This window comes from Lithobates pipiens, unplaced genomic scaffold, assembly GCF_037356315.1.
Source record: "Lithobates pipiens isolate NorthernLeopardFrog02 unplaced genomic scaffold, aLitPip1_a1.2 Scaffold_8, whole genome shotgun sequence".
Taxonomy (NCBI): Eukaryota; Metazoa; Chordata; class Amphibia; order Anura; family Ranidae; genus Lithobates; species Lithobates pipiens.
Window position 1 is genome coordinate 49,469,735 of NW_027507903.1, and position 18,592 is coordinate 49,488,326.

An 18,592-nucleotide genomic window follows, 5' to 3' on the forward strand; every position below is an offset into this window, starting at 1 on the left:
GGGGATAGATTTATTGACGTATAATTTTTTATATATATATATATATATATATATATATATATATATATATATATATAAAAAACAAATATATTTATCAGTTTAGGCCAATATGCATTCTGCTACATATTTTTGGTAAAAAAAAAAAAAAATCACAATAAGCCTATATTGATTGGTTTGTGCAAAATTTATAGCGTCTACAAAATAGGGGATAGATTTATTGACGTATAATTTTTTATATATATATATATATATATATATATATATATATATATATATATATATATATATATATATATATATATAAAAAACAAATATATTTATCAGTTTAGGCCAATATGCATTCTGCTACATATTTTTGGTAAAAAAAAAAAAAAAATCACAATAAGCCTATATTGATTGGTTTGTGCAAAATTTATAGCGTCTACAAAATAGGGGATAGATTTATTGACGTATAATTTTTTTTAATGTTTTTACTTCGATTTTTAGCAGGGCTGTGACATTGCAGTGCACACAACTGACACCAAGTGACACTTTTTAGGGACCAGTGACATTATTACAGTGATCAATGCTAAAAAAAATGCACTGATCAATGTATAAATGACACTGGCAGGGAAGGGGTTAACACTAGGGGGTGATCAAGGGTTAACTGTGTTCCCTGGGTGTGTTCTAACTGTGTGGGGGATGAGCTCACTGGGACAACACAGAGATTGCTGTTCCCGATCACTAGGATCCCCATTCTGCCTCTCTGTGGCGCGATCGTGGGTTGCCGGTGGACACAGTATCTATTACACGAAACAACATACATAATTTTGCACAATAGAGCAAAATAGAGCCAACCTGCCACATTATATGTACTGTGGCTGGTCGGCAAGTGGTTAATGTAATTTTTATTTTTATTTTTTTAACTTTATTGCTGTCACAAGGGGTGAACAAGTCCCTTTGTGATAGCTTTGGGCAGGTGACAGTTACTTGTTATGTAGCTATCAGGGGTCTTTTAGACCCCCAATATCTCCCCTGTCCTCCAAAGCAGCTAATCAAACACAGATCATGCTTGATTATTTCCATCCCTGGATGTAACAGTCAAGGAAAGACAGCTCTGAAACTGAAAGTGACAAAAAAAATCACTGCTTCCGAGTCCATCTGTCAAAGAGGAAATGGGGGAACAGATGTTCCTCCATCTCCTCTGTGGGCAGCCATCCTGAATGCTTACCATGGGCCCAGGCCCTGGGAGGAACATGGAGCCTGAGAACGACCATGGGCAGAGCCAGAAGGGTGGGTCCCTTCTGAGCTCTGTAAAAGTGACCACTTTTATAAGAAAGCTGATCAATGGCTTAAAAAATGGTTGGAGCCATGATCCTGGTATAACCACTTGCTTACAGGACTTTTTAATACATACTGTACTTTGGTCAGTAGTTAAAGCTGAACTCCAGACATACAGTACCTGCAAACTTTTACATTTGCACTGGCTCCTTTCTTGAACTGAAACTACTTTCTGATTCACTGCACACTGTGACCTTTTCATAGTGTGCATTAAAAGCCGCAGCAAGTTAGAACCCGCTTCATTTCCTGGCTAGAGAATGTCCAGCGTCAACTAGCTCTTTCCTCCCCAGCTTGACTCTCCCTGGCCTGCCCTCTTCCAATCGTAGAGGATCAGCATCATATGCTGGTGTTTCCTAGAGCGGTCTGCATGCACGTAGAGCCTGCCTAGGAACACCCACTCCTCCAGACTGACATCACTCCATCAAGACAATTTGATATTTGCATACTCATCCCTATAGCCAGCCCCGCTCCAAGTCGGTCCACATAATGCCCCTTCCCTAAGTCCTTACATCGAGATGACTACCCAGCTCACAACCAAAGAAACTTGATTAGAAGAAGTAGATGGCCACACACTCTAGAAGGATGCTTCAAAAATCTTTATTGTAGCAACAAAGACCCAGTATGATCTGGATCGGGGGGCTGTCATGTATAGGGGGGCCTCTGATTTCTGGGGGGACTCTGATGTCATCGGCACCTCTAATGTGAAAGGGGGACTCTAATGCCCCATACACACAAGCAGAATTTCCGTCTGAAAAATCTTGGATGTTTTTTTTCGACGGAATTCCACTCAAGATTGGTTTGCATACACACGGTCACACAAAAGTTCTCTGAACTTCCAACCGTCAAGAACACGGTGACTTGCAACACTACGACGAGCTGAGAAAATTATGTTCAATGCTTCCGAGCATGTGTCGAATTGTTTCCGAGCATGCGTGTTTTTTTGCGCGTCGAAATTGCATACAGATGAACGTAATTTCCAATAGGAACTTTTTCCGAAGGAAATAGAGAACCTGCTCTCAATCTTTTGCTGGTGGAAATTCCACCAGCAAAAGTCCAATGGAGCATACACACGGTTGGAATTTCCGACCAAAAGCTCACATCGACTTTTACTGGCGGAAATTCCGCTCGTGTGTATGGGGCATAAGGAGGAGGGGGGACTCTGACATAATGGGGGCCTGTGATGTGAAGGGGGCTTCTGATATGAAGGGGGCTACTGATGTAACAGGGGGATGTGATGGAGGGGGACCTCTGATGTGATGGAGGGGGACCTCTGATGTGATGGCCTGTAATGTGAAAGAGGAGTTCTGCTGTTAAAGTAGTTCTAAGGTAGAACATTTTTGTTATCTTAAAGCCTGCATTAAACTAAAAAATGTCCCAGTAGTTGTATCACCCACTTATCTCCCTATATACATTATTCCTGTGTCAATTCTGGGCTGTGCCTGTCTGCAGCGGCACTGGTCTCTCTCTCTATCCTTAGGGGACAAAGAGGTCAATTAAAGCCAGAATCCAGTGAGGAGGGAGTAGGGGGTGGGACCAAGCTGTACACACAGCCCAGCCAAGGAGCGAGCCCGCACATGCACCCCCATAGCAAGTGGCTTGCAGTGAGGGTGCACGTAGAAGAGGAAGAGCAGAGAGCACTGGCGGAGGGCATTACAACCCAGTGGTGGCTGGTGCTCCATCTTATGGGGGAGGGGGCAGTAAACAGACTAGCCGCCATGCCACAACCCCCCCCCCCAGTTGGTCAATAGTCCCCCAACCAGCCCCGCACTTACCCCCGAAGTGAATGAAATGGTCATATCTGGGGTGATGTGATGCTGTGGAATGTGAGAACACGTGTAACTGCCATGGATCAATTTGAAGGGTCCGGTGTGCCTGCCAGAACGAGACGAGCCAATCATGAAGGGAAGGCAGCTGGGAAGTGGTATTGAAGACCAGGGGAGCCGAGCCAAAGTGTTAGGCGTGCCTGGAAGATGTGTAGCACCAAGCTGGATGGGAGGAAGGAGAATGGAAGCTCATGCTTATGCTCTCTGCCAATCAGATCTCAGGAGCCACTTCCTGATTGGCCGAATCAGGAAGACAAAAGCGAATATTAATTTGCTATTGTCACACAAGTGGGTGGGGCGGGGTGGGCCCTTTTTGAAGCCAATTAGAGCCTCCGGCTGTGATCATGTGCTTCGGGAAAAAAAACCCATTGGAATCCAAGCGTCTGGTGCCTAGATTAGGGGCCAGGTGCATGGATTAGGGGGGCGACGGGTCGCCACTGTTACAACCTCTTCCCCAATTCATTTCATTAAGTCCTTTGTGTGCATTGTCCCAGGTACAGGTTACCCATTGATAAGTACCATTTACGTTTTTTACATTTTAGACCGGGGTGCCTCAAGATTTTTCAATATACAGAAACCCATTGATGAGGTCAATGTATCTAAAATAAGGTATGTAATAAAGATGGACAGGTTTAATTAAAAAAATGTCATTAGCATGTTGATGAGGGGGAAAGTATGAACCAGGAAAGGAAAAATATAAGCAGATTAAACTTCATCTTTAAACAGTACTAACTATACACAGTAGCAATGAGATCAGCAGAAAATCTACATATACATAGACTGTATATACTGTACATAGACTATATATATATATATATATATATATATATATATATATATATATACTGTACATAGACTATATACTATATATATATATATATATATATATATATATATATACTGTACATAGACTATAGACTATATATATATATATATATATATATATATATATATATATATATATATATATATATATATATATATGTATATATATATATATATACACTGACTGTACATAGACTATATATATATGTATGTGTGTATATATATATATATATATATATATATATATATATATATATATATATATATATATATATGCTGTACATAGAGTGATAGTATGAGAATTATGTTCTGCACACAGGTCCCTTCCCATGACATCATTATTTTTGCTTCACTGGATTTATGAGGATCGCTGCACAGTTTTTAGACCCATCATATTTATATTTTATCCTTCACCAAAAACTGACTTTAATTAATTTAAGCTCATACAGATAGCTGCAGATTCCAGAACAGAGGTAAATTAATTAGGACTTATCTGGAGTTGAGCATCTAATTCCTGGAAAATGAAATACAGTATTCTTTGACAAACATTTGTTGTGACAAAACCAAGTCCCTTAAGAATCCCGATTAATTAATGTGATTGCAATAGTATGACAAATGAATCCCATAGCAAACAGTGTGCACTGCATGACAGGTCTGCTGCTTGATATTTAACTGCTTCAGCCCCAGAAGATTTTACCCCCTTCCTGACCAGAACACTTTTTGCGATTCGGCACTGCGGCACTTTAACTGACAATTGCGCGGTCATACAACATTGCACCCAAAGAAAATTGACGTCCTTTTCTTCCCACAAATAGAGCTTTCTTTTGGTGGTAGTTGATAACCTCTGCGCTTTTTATTTTTTGCGCTATAGAAAAAAAAGAGCAACAATGTTGAAAAAAACGCATTATTTTTTGCTATAATAAATATCCCCATTTTTTTTTTTGAAAAGTGCATTTTTCCCCAGTTCAGGCCGATATGTATTCTTTTACATATTTTTTTGGGGAAAAAAAATCGCAATAAGCGTATATTGATTGGTTTGCGCAAAAGTTATAGCGTCTACAAAATAGGGGATAGCTTTATAGCATTTTTATTATTATTTTTTTGTTACTAGTAATGGTGGCGATCTGCGATTTTTATTGGGATTGCGACATTATGGCAGACACATGGGGACACTTTTGACACATGTTTGGTACCATTGGCATTAATACAGCGATCAGTGCTATAAAAATGCACTGATTACTGTAAAAATCTCACTGGCAGGGAAGGGGTTAACACTAGGGGGGCGATCAAAGGGTTAACTGTGTTCCCTGTGTGTGTTTCTAAATGTAGGGGGAGGGGACTGACCTAGAGGAAGTGACGGATCGTGGTTCCTAGCTAATAGGAAGTCACGATCTGTCTCTGCAGATCCGAGGGGGACATGCAAGGAAATACAAAACAGCATTTTAGCTTGCACATGATTGGATGATAAAATCAGCAGAGCTTCCCCTCATTTCAGATCAACCCCTTAGATTTAGAGCACCTGCACTTCCAAGTGCACTTTCAGTGCAATTTCAAGTACACTTGCAGGGGAAAATGGATTTGCCTTTCATAAATAACCCTTATTGTGTTTTTTTTTCAAAATTGTTGCTCTTTTTTTGTTTATAGCGCAAAAAATAAAAACGATGGAGCTGACCAAATACCACCAAAAGAAATCTCTATTTGGGGGAAAAAAGGACGTCAATTTTGTTTGGGTGCAACGTCATATGACTGCGCAATTGTCAGTTAAAGCGACGCAGTGCCGTATCGCAAAAAATGGTCCTGTCATTCAGCAGCCAAATCTTCCGGGGCTGAAGTGGTTAAAAAAGGTAGAAGATAACTCTGGCTATAGTGGATAAAGTGCCATCATCCCTAGTTTTATACAACAAGAAAAAGCCCTCTAGGGGCAGGACTATATGGACACTGAAGAAATGTCTATTGGGCAAAAATTATAATTTATTGGTACAAAAGAATAAAATCTTATCTTCAGGGACATACAGAGAATACAGCAATTGTTGTGTGGGTACAAATATGCATAAACAAGGCAATGACATCTAACTTGTTTCGATGAGTCTTCTTCAGGGGTGTCAGAAATATGATGATACAAATAATTGCTCTGAAAGGTAAGTACAGATATAAGTATACATGACCCAAATAATGTGTACATCATAGGTATACTAACCCCAACACAGAACTTGCATCACATATGTATGTCACTATTTCTTAAAATCAGGACTGGAAAGCCACAGGGTTACGCTGGCACTCATAGCCCCCCGAATGCCCACCGCCGGGCCAAGCGTGGCCCCACCCAGGTGACGCACTGCAAAAGATCCCCCAGTGTTCGTCAGAACCAGAGAGCACCAAGATCATGTAGGGTCTTTTGTGGGTGCAGCCAGGGGACACAGCCCAACCTATAAAAAGCAATAATAGATAATTACATAGTAGGTGAGGTTGAAAAAAGACACAAGTCCATCAAGTCCAACCTATGTGTGTGATTATATGTCAGTATTACATGGTATAGCCCTGTATGTTGCGGTCGTTCAGGTGCTTATCTAATAGTTTATTGAAACTATCAATGCCCCCCGCTGAGACCACCGCCTGTGGAAGGGAATTCCACATCCTTGCCGCTCTTACAGTAAAGAGCCCTCTACGTAGTTTAAGGTTAAACCTCTTTTCTTCTAATTTTAATAAGTGGCCACGAGTCTTGTTAAACTCCCTTTTGCAAAAACGTTTTAGCCCTATTGTGGGGTCACCAGTACGGCATTTGTATATTGAAATCATATCCCCTCTCAAGCGTCTCTTCTCCAGAGAGAATAAGTTCAGTGCTCGCAACCTTTCCACATAACTAATATCCTCCAGACCCTTTATTAGCTTAGTTGCCCTTCTTTGTACTCGCTCCATTTCCAGTACATCCTTCCTGAGGACTGGTGCCCAGAACTGGACAGCATACTCCAGGTGCGGCCGGACCAGAGTCTTGTAGAGGGGGAGAATTATCGTTTTATTTCTGGAGTTGATCCCCTTTTTAATGCATGCCAATATTCTGTTTGCTCTGTTAGCAGCAGCTTGGCATTGCTGAGCCTATCATCTACTAGGACCCCCAGGTCCCTTTCCATCCTAGATTCCCCCAGAGGTTCTCCCCCCAGTGTATAGATTGCATTCATATTTTTGCCACCCAAATGCATTATTTTATATTTTTCTACATATTGGATAGTAATGACAGTGAAGATGTCATCTAGATTTGCTATGTATGCACAAATCATACACAGTATATCCTCAAGCGAGAAAAGGGGATCCAGTGACAAAGATAGGATAAACAGAAAAAATCTTACATTGGCTGTGGGCGAGTATAAGGAGCAGTAGGAGCTCTTAAATGATTATGATGCACCAGATTGTAGATCTATGGGATCAAAGAGAAGGGCGGATAAGGGAAAAGCTAGCAACAAGCAGGGCTTTTTTTCTCAAACAATAGGTGCTGGAACTCAACCATGACCCCCCCCCCTAAAAAAAAAAACCTCCACCCACACACCCTCCAAATCACATCAAATAGTTCAGCAAAGAAGGAGAAAGAAAGAACTAACCTGAGTTAGATCCTGTGGGGTGCGTTTGTCCCCACATGTCTCGAGCAGCTTGTAAGCCAGAATGTAGGCCATTATATGCCTCCCATAGGCATGCGCAAAGGGTGTGTCAGGTGTGCCTGGGCATCCTAATCTCCCTGTGTGGCACAGATTGCCCTGGCTGCCTAGGCCCCCCCATGTCCCCCCCGCATGTCCCCCCTGCAGTGCTACTGGCTTCCCTCGTCTCCTTTCCTGCAGAATGCTGCAGTCGATTGTTTCAGGATGGAGATCGGGGAAGGGGCCAGTAAATATGTAAATATGTAATCACTCACTGTCTTCATACATAACTGAAGGACAGTAAACTTTTTGTTATGCTTCTGTTTGTGAATGGACAGGAAGCCGCTCAGCACAGACCATTTGGCATTCATTCACTGTTGAGTGCAGCTGAGGCTGCAGAGAAAGGAACTGGGAAATCTCTGCCCTCAGTCCCTTCCTTTGTCTCAAAATTGAGAAGGTTTGAGCTGTGGGGTACACACCCTAATGCAATAGGCTGCGCACACCTATGATGCCTCCCACCCGGCCGACATGAAGCACTGCCAGGTTCGGATGTAATGACATCCCGCACATGCGCCGTCACTGTAATAGCTCAATCTCCTCAAAGCCAAAAGGTCATAGTGCTCAAGGACCCATGGGGTAAGATGGACACTGCCAAAAGATGGGAGGACTGCATCTCAAAGGGTAGAGTATTACCCAAGCCGATCAAAAGCTGGTATTAATTGTGCTGTAGGAGGCATGGATGGCACTAGAAGAGGGAATAGGACCAAGGGATAGGTCCAAAAATAGGAGGGCACGAAGGCACAAGGAGGCATGAGAAGCCGGAGTAGCACCAGGGGCAACAGCACCTGGCAAATATGTCCGTGCAGTCACCTAATTATTCAAGTTTAGTGGAAAAGCACTTCAAATTATAAATTACATCGATAAAGGGGCAAAAAAGCATACTTAATCTAATATGTAATGAAGGAAAAAGCACAATAATCAATTGATATCAATTCAATAAAGCAACAGTATTTACTATCGAATAGCCAAAGCTGCAAACACACACATTTACAACGGTCCAAATTGCATAAGTATATACTCAATTAATTAGCTACAAATTCAATAAATATGAAAACGACAATACATCTGCAAATAATATATGAACTTTAGTGTCAAATTGAGGAAGATTTCTAACGAAATAAAACTAATTAAAAGGAAAAGATAAGAAAGAGAAATTTTCTAACTATAGTTTTAAGGCACAAAGAGAAATGTTGGAGAGGCCAAAGGTGGAAGGGCCAGACAAAGCTCACAAACAGACAACCAACAAATGTGACAAATGGTAAGGACAACGAAAACAACAAAAAGGACAAATGAACAAAGGATAACTCACAACCAATCAAGCAAAACAAATACCAACAACTAAACAAACAAACAAGAGAATTACGAGCTAAGGAAAATCATCCAAAAACTATAAAAATGGTTTATAGCTTAAGGTTTCGTTTAAACCAGAAAAAGTAGTGGCCTTGAGCATATGTATCCAACGAGATTCAAGTTTTAATTTTTGGTCATTGCTTCCCCCTCGGACATCCGGTGGGATATGCTATAGTGCCACCAATTTTATTACTCTTAAATCAAAGTTATGAAATAAGCCTACATGTGGGCTAATTGGCATTTCCATTAAACATTTTTTTAATGAGAGAAACATGGATCCTCACTCTTTTGAAGAAAGGTTGTTTGGTCTTTCCAAACATAAAAACTGTTGTATGCACATTGCATTAAGTAGACAATACAAGGCGTTTGGCGTTGATTGTTAGGAAGCATTACTTCAGAATTATTTGACATATATGAACAGTACTCACACTTCTTATGCCCCATACACGCGGTCGGACATTCCAACCACAAAATCCATCTGATTTTTTCAGGCGGATTTTTGCCGAAATTTGTCTTGCATACACACGGTCGCACAAAGTTGTCAGAAAATCCGATCTTTCGGAACGAGGTGACAAAACCTATGACAGGACTAAGTAGAGGCCAGTAGCCAATAGCTTTCGTCTGCAAATTTTTTCTGAGCATGTGTGCCACTTTATGTTTCGGAATTCTCTACGCATGATTGGAAAAAGTCTGATCGGATTTTGTTGTCGGAAAACTTTAGATCCAGCTCTCAAACTTTTTCCGTCGGAAATTCTGACAGAAAAAGTCCGCTAGAGCCCACACATGATCGGATTTTCCGACAACATAATCCGATCGGACTTTTTCCGTCAGAATTTGAAACCTGGATTACATGAAAAAGTACCCGGAGCAGATGACATTGTTTTGGTTTGGCCATATAATGGCTCTGGACCAAACGATCCTTCAAAGATTTAGAGCGCTTATAGGTGACAGATGGCCGTTTGTGAATATATTTACAAGCAGTAGAATCGGCTAACAGAAGTGGCCAACATTTGTTGAATAGTTGTTTTACTTGTTGGTGCTGACTCTAGAGTATGTGGTAATGATTCTCACCGGCATTAGATCTTGTGTATTTTTAGATTTGTAGATCGGAGAGTTACGTGTATGTGCAATCGCCCTATTGCAAGCTTTTTTGTAGGCGACTGTTACTGTAGTCTCTATGACTTAGATGTGAGTATAGTATCTTAGCTTCAACTTCAAAATCTTTAAGATTACTACAGTTTATTTTGAGACAAAGGTACTAACGGTAAGGAATACTTTGACACAGGTGATCTGTCGCTTAGCATTTTTAACTAAGTGTATTTTCTTGTCTCTACTTTTAGTTTAACATCTAAACAAACCTGTTCTGTGGCCCCTGACCCCGCTGTTATTCATTTACACAGCTTAACCTAAGTAAGTGTGTTCACCTTGCTTTTTTTGAAATGAGAAGTGTTAGTTTGCACATAAACATTGGTACTATTTGTTGGTGTTGGTTTCGCTTAGTTTTAGTCTGGTCCGTGTCTGCCTCCTGTGGCCACCTGCAGCACTGCAATATATTTAGCATTTCACCATTTATTAAATAAAAAGTGTTATCATAGGAATACAAGGTAAGCATATTGGATAGCTGATATTTGCATACATATACATAAAGTTCAATTAAATGTAAATGTCTTGTATATATTAAAAAAAAGTTCTTACCTAATAATTATGGTATATTTTTGTCTATTAGAAGTCTGAGACCCCCAGCGAATAGCAACCCCTGAGGAAGACGATTACTAGGGCGAAACATGTTGGGATTCAAGTTTATGCCGCTCTAAACAGTTCACGGACCACATTTATGTGTTTTACTTTTAAGCCTATGTTCTTTTAACATGCCTTTTTAGATAATTGTAATGTAAACCGCACCTCAACCACTAAAAGGCCAGTGCGGATACTTGCTCATGCTCGTACACATTGCACTCGTGCTAATATTCATAAGAAAAGGACCAACATAATTCCCCCAATGCCAGTTCAGTGCACACACTAATTAGCACTTGGCGCCCAATGGCCTATTTAAACTGCTCTGTCACTGTAAACAGTGCTGGATGATCTTCAGCTTCTTCCTGACCTACCAAGGCCTGATCTGCTGCTCTTGTTTGTTCGTGTATGACCCGGCTTGCCTTTGGACTTTGCCTCTGCTTGTTCCTTTACTCTGTTACCTGGTTTCCTGACTTTGGCTCGTTTACTAGACTTGATCTGCCTACTGATTTGGTACCACATTGCCCAGCTTTCCTGACCCTGGCCTGCCTTCTGGACTTGCTTTGCCTGCTGATTCGGTACCCTGCTGCCTGGTTGTTGCTGACTGCTGCTCTTCTCCTGGTTCCGCTCCTGTCCATGCTCTGGTGCCAAGCTGCTTCTACTTCCTGCTCCAAGGACCGTGACTGCCAGGTCTACCCACCTACAGAGGGGATATTACCAGCCAGCTACCGGCACTAGTGCCACTCCTTGCCTTTACACTTTCTGGTCCCACCTTCCGGAGTGTAGGCGGGAAGAGCAAGGGAGGCCTCCATCACATTCCAGTTTCCACCAGGTACATGATAATAATCTTGTTAATACATTTTGAAGATTTTATCATAATATTTTTTTGGTTTGATTGTGTTTGCACCGCTATAGTCCCCATACAACCTCTTCTATCTATTTCAATGATTCTGGGATGAGGTGCTCCTTATTGTGATAATCTATCCACATTAGCTCATACTCCATTAGTGTCAAATGTGTTTCTACCAGGGAAGTGGCACAGTGCCACCTACAGGTTGGCAGACAAACTACATCCCTGGCAAATGGTAAAGAATCTCCAATTATATCTGACAACTGATTACTGTACCTCTAAACAGTGTTAGAAGCATAGGTGATACTCAGATAAGTGACACTGCTTACTTGTCATGATATAAATATAACATCAAACAATAAGCCCAAAAAAGTCTGAAGATGTTCTTACAATATAAATAGGAGTATTTCAGCCTTATCATGTTTAATCAACAGATCAGCAAACATGTTAAAGTGTAAATATTAGACAACTAACACAGCACAGAATGTTGCAACAATGTCAATATTAGGGCGCCGTGACATCACAGCAAAGCATACAATGATGCAACCAGCTAAGTATTCACTTTAAATGGAAATTAACATGTTTTTGTTTTTGAACAGGTAAGTTAAAATAACTGGGACTGAATCTTTTTATATCCTATTCACGGCTTCTCAGATCTGTAAAGGGAAATAAAAAGAGTTTATGCAGCCAGTAGAAAATATATAAAGAATGGAACTGCTCTTACCCAGTTTCAATGTAATGTGCTACTGTGTACTATAAGGTGCTACCGTGCAATAAAAATGTGTGTGTGACTCAACAAGTGCTACTGAATATGATTATAAAAAAAAATTGTGATAATTAAATTATTTTTTTAAGAATCATATTCAGTACCACTTGTTAAGTCACACGTAAATTTTTTATTGCACAGTCCAGTTCTGTTTAGCATATATTTCACACTAAAGTTACATTCCTACGCACTGTATATAGTGCAATACCTGAATTATAAAAAAGAAGTCTAATGCCGCGTACACACGATCGGAATTATGGTTGGAAAAAGGTCTGATGGTTTTCCCGACAGAATTCCGCTCAAGCTGTCTTGCCTACACACGGTCACACCAAATTCCGACCGTCAAGAACGCGGTGACGTACAACACGTACGATGGGACTAGAAAAAGGAAGTTCAATACCCAGTAGCTAATAGCTTCCATCTCATTGTTAAATCTGAGCATGCGTGAGTTTTTGCGCGTCAGAATTGCATACACACAATCGGAATTTCCAATAGAAATAGAACATGCTCTCAAATTTTTGCTGGCGGGAATTGGGCCAGCTAAATTCCGATGGAGCATACACAAGGTCGCATTTTCCATTGAAAAGCTCTCATCTGTCTTTTTCCGGCCGATTTTCCAGTGTACGCAGCATTATGCCCATACACACGGTCGGATTTTCCCACGGAAAATGTTCGATGGGAGCTTTTTGTCGGAAATTCCAACCGCGTGTAGCCTCCATCAGACATTTTCTGTGGGAATTTCCATCACACAAAATTTGAGATCTGGTTCTCAAATGTTTCTACAACAAAACCCGGAATGTCGGAAGTTCCCATCATGTGTACACAATTCCGACTCAAAGTTCCATGCATGCTCGGAATCAAGCAGAAGAACCGCACTGGCTATTGAACTTAATTTTTCTCGGCTCGTTGTACACCGCATTCTTGACGTTCGGAATTTCCGACCAACTTTGTGTGACCGTGTGTATGCAAAACAAAAATACTGATTCCCTCACCTAGAATGGTGGCAGCAGCAGCCGAGAGCAGAGCGATCGATCGGCCTCGGCTGCCGGCATCGCTGGACCCCGGGACAGGTGAGTGTCCATTTATTAAAAGTCAGCAGCTGTAGTATTTATAGCTGCTGGCTTTTAATATTTTTTTTGTAGGTGGAATCCCTCTTTAAGTTGCATGAATTTACACTAAGCACAGATTTTTACATATTTTTTTAATATGGGTACTATTACTCTCACTGATACCAATGATGGGGCACCAATCCTCCAACTGATATCAACACTGGGACACTATTCCTTCCACTGATACCAATGATAGAGCTCTATTCCTTCCAGTTATACCAATGATGGGGCACTATTCCTCCCACTGACACCAATGATGGGGCACTATTTCTTCCACTGATACCAATCATGGGGCACTATTCCTCCCACTGACCCCAATGATGGGGCACCATTCCTTCCACTGACACCAATCATGGGGCACTATTCCTCCCACTGATTTCAAAGATGGGGCACTATTCCTCCCACTGACACCAATTATGGAGCACTATTCCTCCCACTGAAACCAATGTTGGAGCACTATTCCTTCCACTGATACCAATGATGGGGCATTATTCTTTCCACTTACACCATTGATGGGGCACTATTCCTCCTACTGATACCAATGATGGGGCACCAATCCTCCAATTGATATCAACAATGGGGCACTATTCATTCAAATGATAACAGGGCACTAATCCTCCCACAACGATGGGTCATTGTTTAGTCCCACTGATGCAGGACATTTTCCACTCACTGGTCACCATAAACTTGCCCTTTTTTTAGTCTGCAGAGCCCTGCCTAAAGCCGGTGTTCTGCCTAATACAGTCCGCCCATCAAATGCTGTCCGCTCCGTACTGCGCATGCGCAGTACGGAGCAGCCGAAGCTTCGGAAAAACTCCGAAGTTGAACGGCGCCTGCGCCGTGAGTGGAGGAGGTAGCCCCACTATCCAAGCGGACATAGGGTTAAGAATTTTAGAGGGCCCCTCGCTCCGCTCGGCTCTTTTTTATTCTAACTCTATGTCCACTTGGATAGTGGGGATAGAACCTGGACTCACGGCGCAGGCGCCGTTCGTCCTCGGCAATTTTCGGAATCTGTGTTCCTGTGTACTGCGCATGCTTAGTACGCAGGGGACAGCATCTGATGGGGGACACTATTTTACAAGACACCGGCCATAGGAGGTTCGAATTCGCGACCGGTTCAGCAAGACTGGCTGCGATTCGAATCATACATGGGCAGGCGGAATGTACCCAAATTGATTGAACAATCAATTTGGGCACAACCAGCCTGCCGGGTTTTATTAGCTGCTAACAATAATCACTGTGTTGTCCCAGTGTGAGCCCCCCCTGACCTCCCACTGGGAGAACACAATGGCTTGGCAGGAGGGATTCCCCTGTCAACACTGTCTGTCTGTTTCATGGTTGCAGGAAAGAGATTTGCTCCGTCTATGGCTGGCATTATAGGATGGCTTACTGTAGCTTGCATATCATTGTTACACTTTACAAGGTTTGATTACATATGGCTCTCAGTATACGTAGAGGGACTTGGAAGATAATGGGACTTTTAAGTGCATTGTGCAGGATTTGCAGATTATTAAACGAGGTCATGGAAGCTTGTGACATTTTCATGACATTTAGCAGAGTTATCCCTTAAATCTTAAAATTGTAATGTTCTTTTTACATCCCACTGGAAGGACATACAGTAATTTAAATCACACGTCTTTTCTTCTGCCTGCACCTCCAGTACCTAGTCTATCATTTACTTGTTTACTTGGCAGATATGTGGTGGCTCTCGTTCCAATGCAAATGTCAAATTCTGTGTACCTGCTTAGAGTCATATAATAAGGCCTCCGGGGCTGATCACTCCGGTTCTACCACATTATAGCAATGAAAGCCTTTGAACATAGAGCTCAGAAAATTGTTTTGCTCTTTCTTCCACTTACATTTTTTAATGACTAATATGTGTCACAAATAAGCTTTTCATCATTTTGGAATGTGTAGTGTATAACATCTTGTGCTGCCGGGCATGATTGGGCTAACTGTAGATATTAGAATTTCATATTAAAGACCAACTCCAGGACATTACCAATCCCTCCTCCCTCCCCCCTCTAACTAACAGCTTATATGAAAAAAAGCCCATTAAACTTACCTGAAGCCATGGCCACATGATGATCCTTCTCTGTTCTTCTCTTTACTTCTCAGGGTCCTTCTTTGGGTGTCCACATCACTGCCTGCTTGATGTACACACCTTCTATCCGTGGAGGCAACACTTCCGGTGATCGGGTCCTCTCTCCTAGGCTCCAGAGGCAGGATAACTCACAGGGGCGGTGAAGAGGCCAGTACCCAATGTAGCGCTACCCCCATAAGGGTCACTGGATATTGCTTGTCCCTGCGGTGCCCTGACCCTGGGAACTTCCCAGTCCTTCGGACACGCTAGGTTTTGACATCATGTATACCCCTTTAATTGAACCACAAGCACAATGTAAACAATTCAACAGACTTCTGTATTGACCAAGAAAAACAATGGGTGCAAAAGCCAGCCAAACCCTGAGACAGCACTCAAGACTGATTGAGTTGGACACATGGCAGTTAGATATCTTTAGAATAGCATAGCAAAAACAGACAGTAATGAATAATAACACTTGACTATGCAAACATAGTAGACACGGAATAATTAAATGGGACCAGAGAGCTCAATGGTGGGGGGGGGGGGAGTGCTATTACTAGAGAATGTCTGGCCTGCAGGGAACTCTACTCTTATGAATGGGAAATGGGTTAAGCAGTATTTGGGTCAACTCTCCCTGCAGATGATGGGATCAGGGCAGTCCAAGTGTCAGGTCTGAACAGTGTTTGCTGGTACGTTGGAGCTCAAAAGTGTTGAATGGAAAATCCTCAGGGAGAGAAGAGGTGTGAAGGTTCAAGCAGTCAGCAAGCAAATAGTGGTTATGGCAGGAGTGGAAAGTTTCTCTGGCGATTCTGGGTCTGTACCCCAGCCAGGGCCGTCTTTAATATTGATTGGACCCTGGGCAAGAATTTTCTTGCCCCCCCTCATGCAATTTCACTCTCCACCTGCTCTGAGACATACAATAAATAGCAGCTAGACTTAAAATAAGTTTACTGTATCAGATCAGGCAGCGATTGCGATTGGCTGTCATTAGTTACAGCATATCATTACTGCTTAATGCCTGGTTGCTAGAGGTTACAGTACATATTACGGTTCACTGATTAGTTGCTAGAGGTTACAGCAAATGATTTCTGCTTGTTAATTGGTTTCTAGAGATTAATGTGCAGTAATACTGCTCACTGATTGGTTGCTAGAGGTTACAGCACATCATCTCCTCACTGCAGGGGATCATGATACACATATGAATGCCACCTTTATTTACATATCAATGCCGCCGGTCGCAGCTATTTACTTAGTAATGCCACCGCTATTTAAATATCAATGCCGGTTATTTACATGTAAACACAGGGTCTGCACGTGAGTAATCTGTTCACAACAATAGGGCAGAGCTGTGCAGCATTAGTACCAGCACTTTACACTGAGATATCGGGACACAGCACAGGACTAAAACTTCAAGGGACAAGGGAATTTAAACTGGGATAGTTGGCAAGTATGAGGCAGCTGCTTTGGGCCCCACAACAATGGCAGGGCCCAGGGCAGCTGCCCCTTTTTCCCTGCCTTAAAGATGGCCCTGACCCAAGCCAGTGCAAGGATGGATGCAGCATAGATGTGAACTCAGCAGTTCAGGTTGGTGCTTGCAGAGCGGTCCGCCGATCGCTGGCAGGAGTGACAGAGGATCCTCTTATGTCGCACAGTGATGCAGACAATTTCAGGTGGGGACAGCGATGGCTCTCAGGTTCCTGGTAGGTCACGGCCCTAAGCAGTCAGACAGCAGCTCTGATGTGTACTGATGGATCTCAGAGAGAAAAGAGAGGGCCCACTGAAAACAACTCTTTAAATAGCCTTTCTCATAATCATCTTCTTCATTAGAAGCTTGCAGGGAGATGTAGTCTTAAGCCCCATACACACTATCAGTTTTTCTGCTGAGTTTTTCGTTCAGATTTACCAAAACCATATAATTTGAGGTCAAACCTTAGGACATGGGTCTTCAAACTATGGCCCTCCAGTTGTTTAGGAACTACAATTCCCATCATGCCTAGTCATGTCTGTGAATGTCAGAGTTTTACAATGCCTCATGGGATGTGTAGTTTTGCAACAGCTGGAGGGCCATATTTTGAGGATCCCTGCCTTAGGAGTTTCAATTTGTAGACAGGTCCTTGCACTACATGGTTTTGATAAACCTGAAGGAAAAACTCAGTAGAAAAACTGATAGTGTGTATGGGGCTTAGGAGTCTAGTTATGGCTGAACACAGGACTACAAGTCCCACTGTCCTTTGCTTCTGTGCTCAGAGATGTGATGCAAGCAGTCTGAGTGCAGCACTGGGGGGGGGGGGGGACTGGAACAATCTGCAGCAATGAAAGTAATGTCCATTGCATTCATATTATGATAACCTGCACCTGTCTACACCAAAAAGATACTGAGCAGGAAAAAGTCTGGTCCCCAAGGCTGGACATTAGCTTTGCTCAAAGTGAAAATTGGGACTTTGATTCATTGCACTGCTGCAGGGTGGCTTAGGAAGAGGTGTTTGGAATCAAGACTGATGAGTAAGGTAACTAAAGCACAATTCACTATTTACATTTCATTTTTTTCCTGGATTTGGACGTTAATGTCTATAGAGGAAAGTGTAGAATAGAAAGGAACCTGCAATGGCAGCTAAATCAGTTGGGAAAGCAACAGTGGTCAGTCATACAAATACAACAAAGCTACTTGATAGACCCTCAAATATAAACATCAGCATTGTCCATCTAGGGGGAAGGTAGTGTTAAATGGACTAGCAGATTTACAGTGCTTTGAAAAAGTGTTCATACCCTTTGAAATTTTCCACATTTTGTAGGACCAGAACATATAGGACCAGAACAACACCAGCAATTGGGGGTAGCTTCAGGTGTATACTGTGCAGGGGGCACAATACACCGACTGTAACTGCTGCAATGCCTGTGGTATAGGACCAGAAAAACACCAGCAATTGAGGTAGCTTCAGGTGTACACTGTACAGGTTAAAATGCGCTAGGTTCAATCTCAAGAAATGTAGACACTGTCCCTGCCTATCCTTCTTTCTATGAACGCCGCCACACACTACACAAGGCC